Consider the following 12,224-nt stretch of genomic DNA (forward strand, 5'->3'; position numbering starts at 1 on the left):
CTGGGATGTTGTATGTATGTATATGTATAAAGTTAATATCTAGCTATATCTAGGGGTGTTCTAACTAAAGGTCTATACTCTAATAAAAGCTAGATAACTGAATGTTGCTAGCTACTCGTGATGTATTTATGTGTGGTTGTTTATAACTGTTTTATCTGTTATTACTTGTGAATTGATTTTGAGTGATTCCGTCTATTAATCCAAATGTTTTCAAAAAAAAAAATACACCTCACAAATTAACTACGTGTTTAACAACGAATCAGGCTCATATGATAAATAATAGATAATAATTAGGAAGACAAATTGGTAGCGCTCAGTTTCCGGTATGATCTAGACATATTGAAAATTGGGTCGTTACAGAAAGCATGTCAGAAGGACACTTTTTGGTCAGTCCTTCGTATCTCTCCCAAGCTTCATAGAGGGATTCACCTTCTTTCTGTCTGAAGGTCTGAACATCCACTCTAAGCTTACTCAGCTTTTGAGGAGGGAAGAACTTGGCTAAGAAAGCCTTGACCAGCTTATCCCAAGAGTTCAGGCTATCCTTAGGTTAAGAGTCCAACCATACTCTAGCTCTGTCTCTTACAGCAAAAGGGAAAAGCATGAGCCTGTAGACTTCAGGATCTACTCCATTAGTCTTAACAGTATCACAGATCTGCAAGAATTCAGTTAAGAACTAAAAAGGATCTTCAGATGGAAGTCCATAAAACTTACAGTTTTGCTGCATCAGAGAAACTAATTGAGGTTTCAACTCAAAATTGTTTGCTCCAATGGCAGGAATGGAGATGCTTCTTCCATGTAAATTGGAATTAGGTGCAGTGAAGTCACCAAGCATCCTCCGTGCATTATTATTATTTTCGGCTGCCATCTCCTCTTCTTGTTCGAAAATTTCTGAAAGGTGCTTGCTGGATTGTTGTAATTTAGCTTCTCTTAGTTTCCTCTTCAGAGTCCTTTCAGGTTCTGGATCTGCTTCTACAAGAATGTTCTTGTCCTTGCTCCTGCTCATATGAAAAAGAGGGATAGAAAAATAATAATAATAGGGGCCCTTTTTACCACAGTATAGAGGTCCCTGTGTGAGTAGAAGAAAAGAAGAAGAAAAAATTCGAACACAGATGGAAGAGGGGGTTCAAATTTGGGTAAGATGAAGTGTTAGTAGATGAATAAATAAATAGAAGGAGATAAGAGAGAGAGAGAATTTTCGAAAATAATTTTTGAAAAAGAGTTAGTGATTTTCGAAAATAGTTTTTGAAAAAGGTTAGTAATTTTCGAGAATTAAAATCAAAAATTAAAATAATTAGTTAATTAAAAAAAATTTTGTAAAAGAGCGAAGATATTTTCAAAAATTAGAGAGAGAAAGTTAGTTAGGTAGTTTTGAAAAAGATAAGAAACAAACAAAAAGTTAGTTAGTTAGTTGAAACAAATTTGAAAATCAATTTTGAAAAGATAAGAAGATAATAAGTTAGAAAGGATATTTTAAAATCAAATTTTGAAAAAGATAAGATAAATAGATATTTTTGAAAAGATATGATTGAAATTAGTTTTGAAAAAGATTTGATTTTTAAAATCATAATTAATGACTTGATTCACAAGAAATCACAAGATATGATTCTAGAACTCAAAGTTTGAATCTTTCTTAACAAGCAAGTAACAAACTTAAAATTTTTGAATCAAAACATTAATTGATAAGAAAAAGATGTTTGAAAAATATTTTTAAAATTTTTGAAAATAAATAAGAAAAATGAAAAAGATTTGATTTTTGAAAAAGATTTTGAAAAAGATAAGATTTTTAAATTAAAAATTTGATTTGACTCATAAAAACAACTAGATTTTAAAAAGTTTTGAAAAAGTCAACTCAAATTTTTGAAATTTATGAGTGAAAAAGGGAAAGATTATTTTTTTTTTATTTTTGAATTTTTTATGATGAGAGGGAAAAACAGGAAAAAGACTCAATGCATGAAAATTTTGGATCAAAACAATGAATGCATGCAAGAATGCTATGAATGTCAAGATGAACACCAAGAACACTTTGAATGTCAAGATGAACATCAAGAACTTATTTTTGAAAAATTTTTAATGCAAAGAAAACATGCAAGACACCAAACTTAAAAATTTTTCATGTATAGACACTATGATTGCAAGAATGCATATGAAAAACAAGAAAAGACACAAAACATGAAAACATCAAGATCAAACAAGAAGACTTACCAAGAACAACTTGAAGATCATGAAGAACACTATGAATGCATGAATTTTTCGAAAAATGCAAGATGAATATGCAATTGACACCAAACTTTCAACTTGACTCAAGACTCAAACAAGAAACATGTAATATTTTTTATTTTTATGAATTTTTTTATTTTTTTGGGTTTTTGTATATTTTTTTTCGAAAAAACATATAGGAAAAAGAAAATAAGGATTTCAAAATTTTTTAATATGAATTCCAGGAATCTTGTATTCTTAGTCTAAAGCTCCAATTTGAAACATTTTTGGAAAAAAAAAAAAGAAAATTACCTAATTTGAGCAACAAGATGAACCGTCAGTTGTTCAAACTCAAACAATCCCCGGCAACGGCGCCAAAAACTTGGTGCACGAAATTGTGATCTCAGGCAACGGCGCCAGAAACTCTTTACGCACGTCTTAATAAATCATTTTTCATTCACAACTTCGATACAACTAACCAGCAAATGCACTGGGTCGTCCAAGTAATAAACCTTACGTGAGTAAGGGTCGATCCCACGAAGATTGTCGGCTTGAAGCAAGCTATGGTCACCTTGTAAATCTTAGTCAGGCGGATATCAAATAGTTATGGAGTTTTCGAATATTAATAATGAATAGAAAATAAGGATAGAAATACTTATGTAATTCATTGGTTAGAATTTCAGATAAATGTATAGAGATGCATTCGTTCCTCTGAACCTCTGCTTTCCTGCTGTCTTCATCCAATCAATCTTACTCCTTTCCATGGCTGGCTTTATGTAAGGTCATCACCGTTGTCAATGGCTACTTTTTATCCTCTCTGAAAAATGGTCCGATGTGCTGTCACTGCATGGCTAATCGTCTGGAGGCATCACCCTTGTCAATGGCTGCATCCCATCCTCTTGTGAAAATGGTCCAAATGCTCTGTCACAGCACGACTAATCATCTGAGGTTCTCGATCATACTGGAATAGGATTCACCCTCCTTTTGCGTCTGTCACTACGCCCAGCACTCGCGAGTTTGAAGTTCGTCACTGTCATTCAATGCCAGAGTCCTACTCGGAATACCACAGACAAGGTTTAAACTTTCCGGACTCTCATGAATGCCGCCATCAATCTAGCTTATACCACGAAGATTCTGATTAAGAGATCCAAGAGATACTCATTCAATCTAAGGTGGAACGGAAGTGGTTGTCCGGCACGCGTTCGTGGGGGAATGATGATGATTGTCACGTTCATCACATTCAGGTTGAAGTGCGAATGAATATCTTAGAAGCGGAATAAGTTGAATTGAATAGAAAAACAGTAGTACTTTGCATTAATCTTTGAGAAACAGTAGAGCTCCACACCTTAATCTATGGAGTGTAGAAACTCTACTGTATGAAAATACATAAGTGATAATGGTTCAGGTATGGCCGAATGGCCATCCCCCATGAAAGTCTAAGATAGCATAAAACTGATCAAAGATGTCTAATACAATAGTAAAAAGTCCTATTTATACTAAACTAGTTACTAGGGTTTACAGAAGTAAGTAATTGATGCATAAATCCACTTCCGGGGCCCACTTGGTGTGTGCTTGGGCTGATCTTGAATGTTACACGTGTAGAGGTCAATCTTGGAGTTGAACGCCAGTTTGTAACGTATTTCTGGCGTTCAACTCTGGCTTGTGACGTGTTTCTGGCGTTTAACTCCAGATAGCAGCATAGAACTGGCGTTCAACGCCATTTTACGTCCTCTAAACTCGGCAAAAGTATGAACTATTATATATTTCTGGAAAGCCCTGGATGTCTACTTTCCAACGCAATTGGAAGCGCGCCATTTTGAGTTCTGTAGCTCCAGAAAATCCACTTTGAGTGCAGGGAGGTCAGAATCCAATAGCATCAGCAGTCCTTCTTCAACCTCTGAATCTGATTTTTGCTCAAGTCCCTCAATTTCAGCCAGAAAATACCTGAAATCACAGAAAAACACACAAACTCATAGTAAAGTCTAGAAATGTGAATTTAACATAAAAACTAATGAAAAGATCCCTAAAAGTAACTAGATTCTACTAAAAACATACTAAAAACAATGCCAAAAAGCGTATAAATTATCCGCTCATCATTCACCCCATACTATTATATATCGTTGGAAAGATTTAGATGTATACTTTCCAATGCATTTGAGAGCACATCATTTAAAGCTCTACAGCTCAAGTTATCCTCCTTGGATGGTGAAGAGGTCAAATGGCCTTACTGCAGGTTGATACTATGTTCATCTTTGCACTTTCGGGGTAAGTTTTCTCCCTCAGATTTAGTGTCCCTGATGCCAGGGCATTATGGCCTATTTTTCTATGCTTTTTTCAGTAAATTTTAATTCAGTTTTCATACAATTTCTGTTGATAAAGGAGCAAAAGCATGAAAAATCTCTGCATGAAACAAAATCTCAAGCATAGGTGAATTTTAGCTAATATACAGGGTAAATATGATGAAATAGATCACAATAAGTGAAGTGTTGATTTTGGGTATTATTAGCACACTTAATATAATGAAGTTTGTCTTGTATGTTACTTTGATACACTTTGTTTGCTTGATTTTAGACCAAAAGAAGCAGAGAAGAGCCACATTAGTAGCTACGTTAGCGCCACTAACGTGGCCATTAAAATGGAAAGAAGGAAAGCTTGGAAAGTTTGTGAGAACGTTAACGCCACTAACATTAGCAAAAGGCAAGAAGACCCACGTTAGCAACCTCGTTAGCTCCACTAACGTGGGCACTAACGTGGAAGAAAAGAGAAGCCCCAACGTTAGTGAGAAAGTTAATGGCATTAACTTTGAAGAAGGAGTAGCGTTATTGGCAAAAGTGAGTGCCAATAATGCTAGCGAAGTAAAAGAAGACCCACGTTAGCTTCCACGTTAGTTACATTAACGTGGGAACTAACGTGGAAAGAAAGGGAAACGTCAACTTTAGTGGAAAAAGTGAGTGCCACTAACGTTTGCGAAGCAAAGGAAGACCCACGTTAATGGCCACGTTAGTTACACTAACGTGGACATTAACATGGGCAAAGATCTCACCTGGCAGCCTGACCATGCATTCTTCAAACAAGAATAACTTGAGCCACAAAGTTCCAAATGAGGTGATTTTAGTGGCATTGAAAAGTAGGATTCCAGAGATTTCTAAGCATATATGGCACTACATGGTGGACACTAAATTTGAGGGAGAAAACCTGCCCCAAAAGTGCAAAGAGGAACATGGTATCAACCTGTAGTAAGGCCAGCTGACCTCTTCACTTTCCAAGAAATGTAACTCGAGCTGTAGAGCTCCAAATGATGCGCTTCCAAAGGCGTTAGAAAGTAGACATCCAGGGCTTTCCAAGAATATATAATAGTATGGGGTGGACATTAAGTTTGAACTTCAGAAGCTGGCAATATTCATCCCCTAATCGCTAACGTTATTGTGACTCACTTTTTCCAGTAATACCAGCGACTATGCCAGCGACCTTATCTTCTTCAAAGGAGCATAACTTGAGTTACAGAGGTCCAATTGAGATGATTCTAGTTGCATTAGAAAGCTGACATTCAGAGCTTTCCAACGATATATAATATTCTATAGTGGACATGAAATTGGAGCACAAACTAGAGGCATCTTTTAAGCCCCAAAAATACCAACTGGGTAGCAAGTTTGACGTTAGCCACACTAACTTCAGCACTAACGCCACACTTGTAGCGTTAGTGTGGCTAAAGGAAACAATAAAGCCAAGTCACCCTGGACCTTAATTTGATTTACTTCTCTCTCAAGTCCACTTCAAAGCTCAAGCAAGCAAGCCCACAATTTTCAACCAATCAAGACCCCAAGAAGAATGTAGAATTGTTAATTTTCATTTCATTGTAATTTGCTTTTAATTTCATTTCATTTTGTAATCTAGGATAGCCTATAAAAAGGCCTTAGTTTCTACATTGATTTCATTCTGGAATAGAGAATTGAAGGAAGGGGAAGAGAGTGAAGACCGATTCGAACTTCTGTGAATTGGCACACTCCAAGGGGAGTGGGTCTTCGGACCCCTCCCCTCCTACACTCTTCTTCCTTTTCTCTTTTTTTCTTCCTTAGGAGTAGTTTCGTTTTCTTTGTACTTTTTATTTATGAATTTTGAAGTTTCAATTTTAGTTTCAATCTTCATCTTTACTTTTCTACACTTTCTTTCTTTTCTATTTTGGTAGAGCAATGATCAACTAACTCTTTTCATTGGGTTAAAGAGCTCTATTATGATTCAATGGATCAATTGTAGTTCTTATTCTTCTTCTTCTTCTTTCTTTTCTCTTGATTTTACTAGAGAGCTTTCGACCTTCATCCAATTGAGTAATTGTCTCGGAAGAAAAATTGCTCATACTTGGATTTTCTCTGAACCTTGGAAGAGGAATGAGGAAATCATGCTAGAAATGCTCTTTCACATTGGATTAGATTGGGGATTGGATGGATATTATGACATTAAATCTTACCAATACTTTGATCTATGAATGTGTGAGGTATAATCAGTGACCAAACTTTATCTCTTCCCATGAGCAATTAAATCAAGGAATTGGGAAATTGTTCAAGCTTAGAGAGATTGGATTGCCAAGGAATTGGGATCCAATCACGTAAGATTGCCAAGGAGATCAATGAATGCATTGATTGAGGAAGAGATGAGAATGAAATTGATCCGGAGGATTGCAATATCTCTTGATCCCAATGTTCATTTTATTTTTAGTTCTTACATTTACTTTTCTTGCCAATTTACTTTTCTGCACTTTATTGCTTTCTTTACTTTTATGCCATTTACAATTCCTGCTGCTTATCACTCCAATATGATTCGTCTGACTAGGATAATCAATTAACCATTGATTGCTTAATCCGTTAATCTCTGTGGGATTCGACCTCACTCTATTGTGAGTTATTACTTGACGACAATTCGGTATAGTTGCCGAAGGGGAATTTGTTGAGAGACAAGTTTCCATGCATCAGTCCACCATGAAGTGCCATATATGCTTGGAAAGCTCTAGATTCCTACTTTCCAATGCCACTAAAATCACCTCATGTGGAGTTTTGTAGCTCAAGTTATTCTTATTGGAGTGTGAAGAGGTCAGTGTTACAAATCCTCTTTGCTTAACTCAGAATCCTCTTTGAGTTTGTTTCCAACTCTTTGTCCAACTTGGGAGTGTGATTCTTCTTTTAGTGCTTTTATTGCTTCTTTTTATATTATTTCCTACAAAATTTATAAAATCAAAAGATCAAAGAAATATACTATTTGAGCACATATGCATTCAATATTTAAGCACTAATAATCAATTTCTTGTATGAGAAAGCATAGAAAAACATGACATGATGGCATGTCATCACCTACCGCCTTCTCCTTTTAGAGGAAAATATTCTGAGGGAGTGTGCCCTACCACCTTCCTCTGGTTGTCGCATGATTCCGTGGGTTAGTGCCCTACCACCTTGCAATCAGAGAGAAGTCGCATTTTTAGGAGGAATAAATCCGAGGGATAAGTGCCCTACCACCTTCTCCTTTCAGAGGGAAACATTCCGAGGGATCGTGCTCTACCACCTTCCTCTGGTTGCGAAAAGTATGAGTGAGAAGCCCAGCTTCAACTCTCACATCCTAACGTAGGCGGGATTCTGCCACAGTCCATACGACGGATAATAATGCATATTATAATTACATATTCAATCTCAGAAGTCACTCCTCATAACACACTTCCACTCATACTCATTCCATCAACTTAGCCATTCACCAAATATAAGCCCAAAAGCCTATTTCTTTTATTCCCATACTCAAATATAAGCCCAAAAGCCTTAAAATGGTGCTATAGAAGATTACAACCTTGTTGGGAAGGTGAAGTAGTTCAAAACAAAGTTTAAAATTATGAAACAGGGCATGTGCATCTGCACAGGGGTGTGCGTGTGCACGCCCACAAAGATTTTGAAAGTGTACGTACGCACATGTACTAAAATTTATAAAGTCTGTTCACTCGCACAAGCTGTGCGAGCGCCCCTAACAGACGTCCCTTCCCAACTTGTACGTGTGCATAGGGCTGTACGTCCGCACAGGTCGTAATTCTTCATTGATTTGCGCACGCACAACCTATGCTAACGCTACTACCAGAGCCCTTTCCCCTGCCTGTGCGTATGAACAGGTCTGTACGTCCACACGTAATGTGCGCGTACGCATCCCTTCCCCTCCCCCCCCTCTTTTTTTTGAACATAACAAACAAAACTTGCACTTCAAGCAAAATGAAATTCAAGACAAAAGTGCAACTTAAACATACTAACATTCAAAGCATTAAAACAAGAATATTCAAAGAAGAAAACTACCTACAATGGCAACTCAAGGCACTTATTGATTATATTTACAAGAGAATGGAAAGAGTTTGTAACGACCCAATTTTTGGTACGTCATGATCATACTAGAAACTGAGCGCTACCAACTTGTCTTCCTAATTATTATCTATTATTTATTATATGAGCCTGATTCGTTGTTAAAAACATAGTTAATTTGCGAGGGACTTTTTTTTTGAAAACATTTGGATTAATAGACGGAATCATTCATAATCAATTCACAACTGATAACAGATAAAACAGTTATAAACAACCACACATAAATACATCACAAGCAGTCAACAACATTCAGTGATCCAACTTTTATTTAAGTATCGACTTTTGGTTAGAACACCCGTGGACATAGCTAGATAATAACTATATACATATACATACATACAACATCCCAGGTCCTGACCTGTTCAAGAGGTCCCTAAGCTGGCACCTAGGCTAGCCTAGACTCTATACTCACCTAGTCCCTCTAAACTACTAAAGCGAGGGAAAGTACGTTCTAGGTCTTCAAAACTCAAGTCAGGTGGATCGTCATCAAAATGTGGAAGGTCGTCTACTAATCCTCTGCACGATCATATGTCATCAAAGGGCGTCTCTCAAGTACTTCATCGAGTGGCCACATAACAGCAACATCGTACGGAGGACTTAGGTTAAAGTTTGTAGATAAGCAGGGTGCAGACATTGGCTGGCCTCACAGTATATACATATAAACAGGTAACGGAGTTCACTCTAGACTCAGAAGACTACCTAGAGCGAAATCCTCTTTGCAGAACAGTCATCAGCAAACTACGGAAAGGTACTCATGCTTCCATCTGAAGGGGGAAGGGAGAGAGAAAGGGTAAGAACTGGGGAGTTCTTAGTAGGGCCGGGGTTATTAGTTATGTTCATTAATTCTGTGTTGTTTAGCAAATAAATAGCAGAATACCGAGAAGCAGTGAACAGAAGAAGCAGAAAACTAGAGAAAACAGAGAAAATAGAAAGCAAAAAAAAAACAAGAGAATACAAGAAAATACAATACAGACATAGTGAATAGAATACAAACAAAGAAATCATACATTCAAACAACAACCATAACAGAGTAAATGCGCAACCAAATATGATGCATGTCTAGCCCTAGTGCAGGAAATGAGCTCATCTGTCGGTTACATACCCGCTCCCGACGTTACCCAGCAACCTCTGTCTGGATAAGGCTTTCCTGTTGGCAATATCCATTGCAAGCAACCTTTGTCTTGCAGGGTATCCACTGCAAGCAACCTTTGTCTTCCAGGGTGGCACTTATTAGCCGATATACGCCCAACAGACTCACTGTAAGCAACCTCTGTCTTACAGGAGCAACAACATACTCACTATAAGCAACCTTTGTCTTATAGGAGCAACAACACACTCACTGTAAGCAACCTCTGTCTTACAGGAGCACACTCATCTCGATACCTCTGTAAGCAACCTCTGTCTTACAGCAAAGCATTATAGCAAGGTATCCCAGGAAAGCATTCTCAGTGGTCGTACCACCATCTATCTGACTGCCTTTCTGCTGCAGATTCTTACATAATCATTCTCATTATCATCATTCATTAACATTCTCATTATTCATAATCACTTTCACATTCTTATGCAGTACCTCTTTCTTTCTCTGTTCAATCGTGCTATACAAACTCTACAGCTTTTACTTTTACAACATCTTAACTCAAACCATTTCTCTTTATCACATTACTCTTTTCTCTTTGTCTTTTTACTTTTCTCTGATTACTCTTTTCTCTGTATCCCTTTATTCTTCTCTGGTTACTCTGTTCTCTGTGTTTCTTTACTCTGCTTTGATTTCTCTGCTTAACATATGTATTTAAAACTTATGTAAATGTCGATATGAATAGTTAGTCTATTCCAAGTATAGGTTCATTAAGTCTATACTGAAACAGTTTAACTTTTAATATTATACCTAACCCTAGTCGAAACTCAAGAACTAACTATGTTGCCCTAGTTCGTTCACTAATCTCTGTCTGTTTTTCTGTCATTAAAACTTTACAGACTTTTTCTTCGACTTTTACCTTTCCTTCAACTTTTTATCTTTCTTTTATCTTTGCCTCACTAACATGTTATTACCACTCCCTAAGTGTTTTATGAAGGTAATTATGAGATTCTGCGCTTAAAGTTGTCTTTCTAAAGCTTTTACAGAAAATTGCATTTTTCGTATTATTTTATTATTTTTATTAAAATATTATTTTTAATTAAATATTATTATTTAATATTTTATTATTATTTATTATTTTATTAATATATTTTCAAAAATTACCCCACTTTAACTTTTAACCTTTAAAAATTCACTTTTTACCACCCGTAACTTTTAATATTTCTACTTTAACCACCCTAACTTTCAGAAATTACAAAATAACCCCTCAAACACCAAAATATTTACTTCCTTGCCCTTTTCAAGATCTAAAAGGTGTTCTTCATCACACTCAAAGTGTTCTTCATGTTCTTCGTATATTCTTCAGATTCTTTCTCTGTTTTTACCCGTTTTTCAGTCTTTTCAGCAACCGATTTTTACCATAATTCAAAATAAATTAGCAACAATTAAAACCCCATCTTTTCTACATAATTTTAACACAAATTGATCCCCAATTTAGGGCCTAGGGTTTCGTTTTCCAGCTGCTCCAAGAACATAATCTCAAAGCTTGAATTTCATCAAATTTCATCAAAATTTCACCAAATTTTCACCAAGAATCAATCATATATGCAACCAATTTTTAGCACAGCCAAATCATACAACATTCACACAACTCAAACAAAAATAATCAAGATTAATTTCGTGACACCCTACCTGGTTTTGCTGCTCCTAATTCGGTTAGACTTTCAGGTGGTCCTTAAGCACTTTTTTCTCCTAAATCACATCAAGAACAACTTTAAATCCAAAAAATCTCAACTGAACAAATCTCACTCAGTATGTTAGGAAGAGATATCTCAACTTAGACTTGCTGGAAATTCACGTTTCTTGTCCCTCAAGTCAAGTTAAGCATGATTCCTAAGGAAGAACATCAAGAAAACACATGTTTTGCATGGTTTTCCTTGAAAACCGAATTGAAGAGGGTGGGAGACAGCCATCTCACCTTATTTCTAGCCTTGATATGTTACATGGTTATGTAGAGGAAGAAGAGAGGATCATTTTGGTGAAATCGGAATTTTGATTCGAGTTTTAGTTCAGAAGAAATCAAGCTATGAAGTTTAAGTGTTCATGAAGTTTTCTCTCTTTTCTCTCCTTTCAATTTCGGCCACAATGAGAAAATGAGGCAGCCTTGGGGGTATTGGGGGTATAAGGTGAGTTGTGATTGGTTGGCTTGGAGGTTGATTAAAATAATATTAAAATATCTCAGGTGTATAACTACTAAAACTAGATGTATCGGAACACTCGTAAAAACATCTCTAAAAATTATTTTCTGAGCTACTAGCATAAAATACACTAGTAACATATTTAATATGAGAATAAAACATGTATAATGAGGCCTTAGAATTGCTAAAGTCATCAGAGAGTGCCGGTGCTATGCTGCACCAGTAAACTGTGAACCCGGTTAAACCGATTTCCTGTTTTTAACTAAAGCAGACCAGGTAACCTTATAATATTATTCAAGAAGCTTCTAATACTAATATAATGATAATATTATACTATTATCTCTCTCCTCTCATGAATCGAGTCCGGTTCGTCAA

General features: G+C 36.2%; 1 non-coding gene across 1 annotated transcript; it reads left to right on the forward strand.

The window, feature by feature from the left end:
* Positions 1–361: 361 nt before the first annotated feature.
* Positions 362–469, forward strand: LOC148580859 (small nucleolar RNA R71). The gene has a single exon (XR_015895542.1). It is a non-coding gene; the product is annotated as a small nucleolar RNA R71 (small nucleolar RNA).
* The last annotated feature ends 11,755 nt before the right edge of the window (positions 470–12,224 follow it).

The sequence above is a fragment of the Arachis ipaensis genome, chromosome B10 (genome assembly GCF_059453495.1).
Source record: "Arachis ipaensis isolate K30076 ecotype BB chromosome B10, ASM5945349v1, whole genome shotgun sequence".
Classification (NCBI taxonomy): domain Eukaryota; kingdom Viridiplantae; phylum Streptophyta; class Magnoliopsida; order Fabales; family Fabaceae; genus Arachis; species Arachis ipaensis.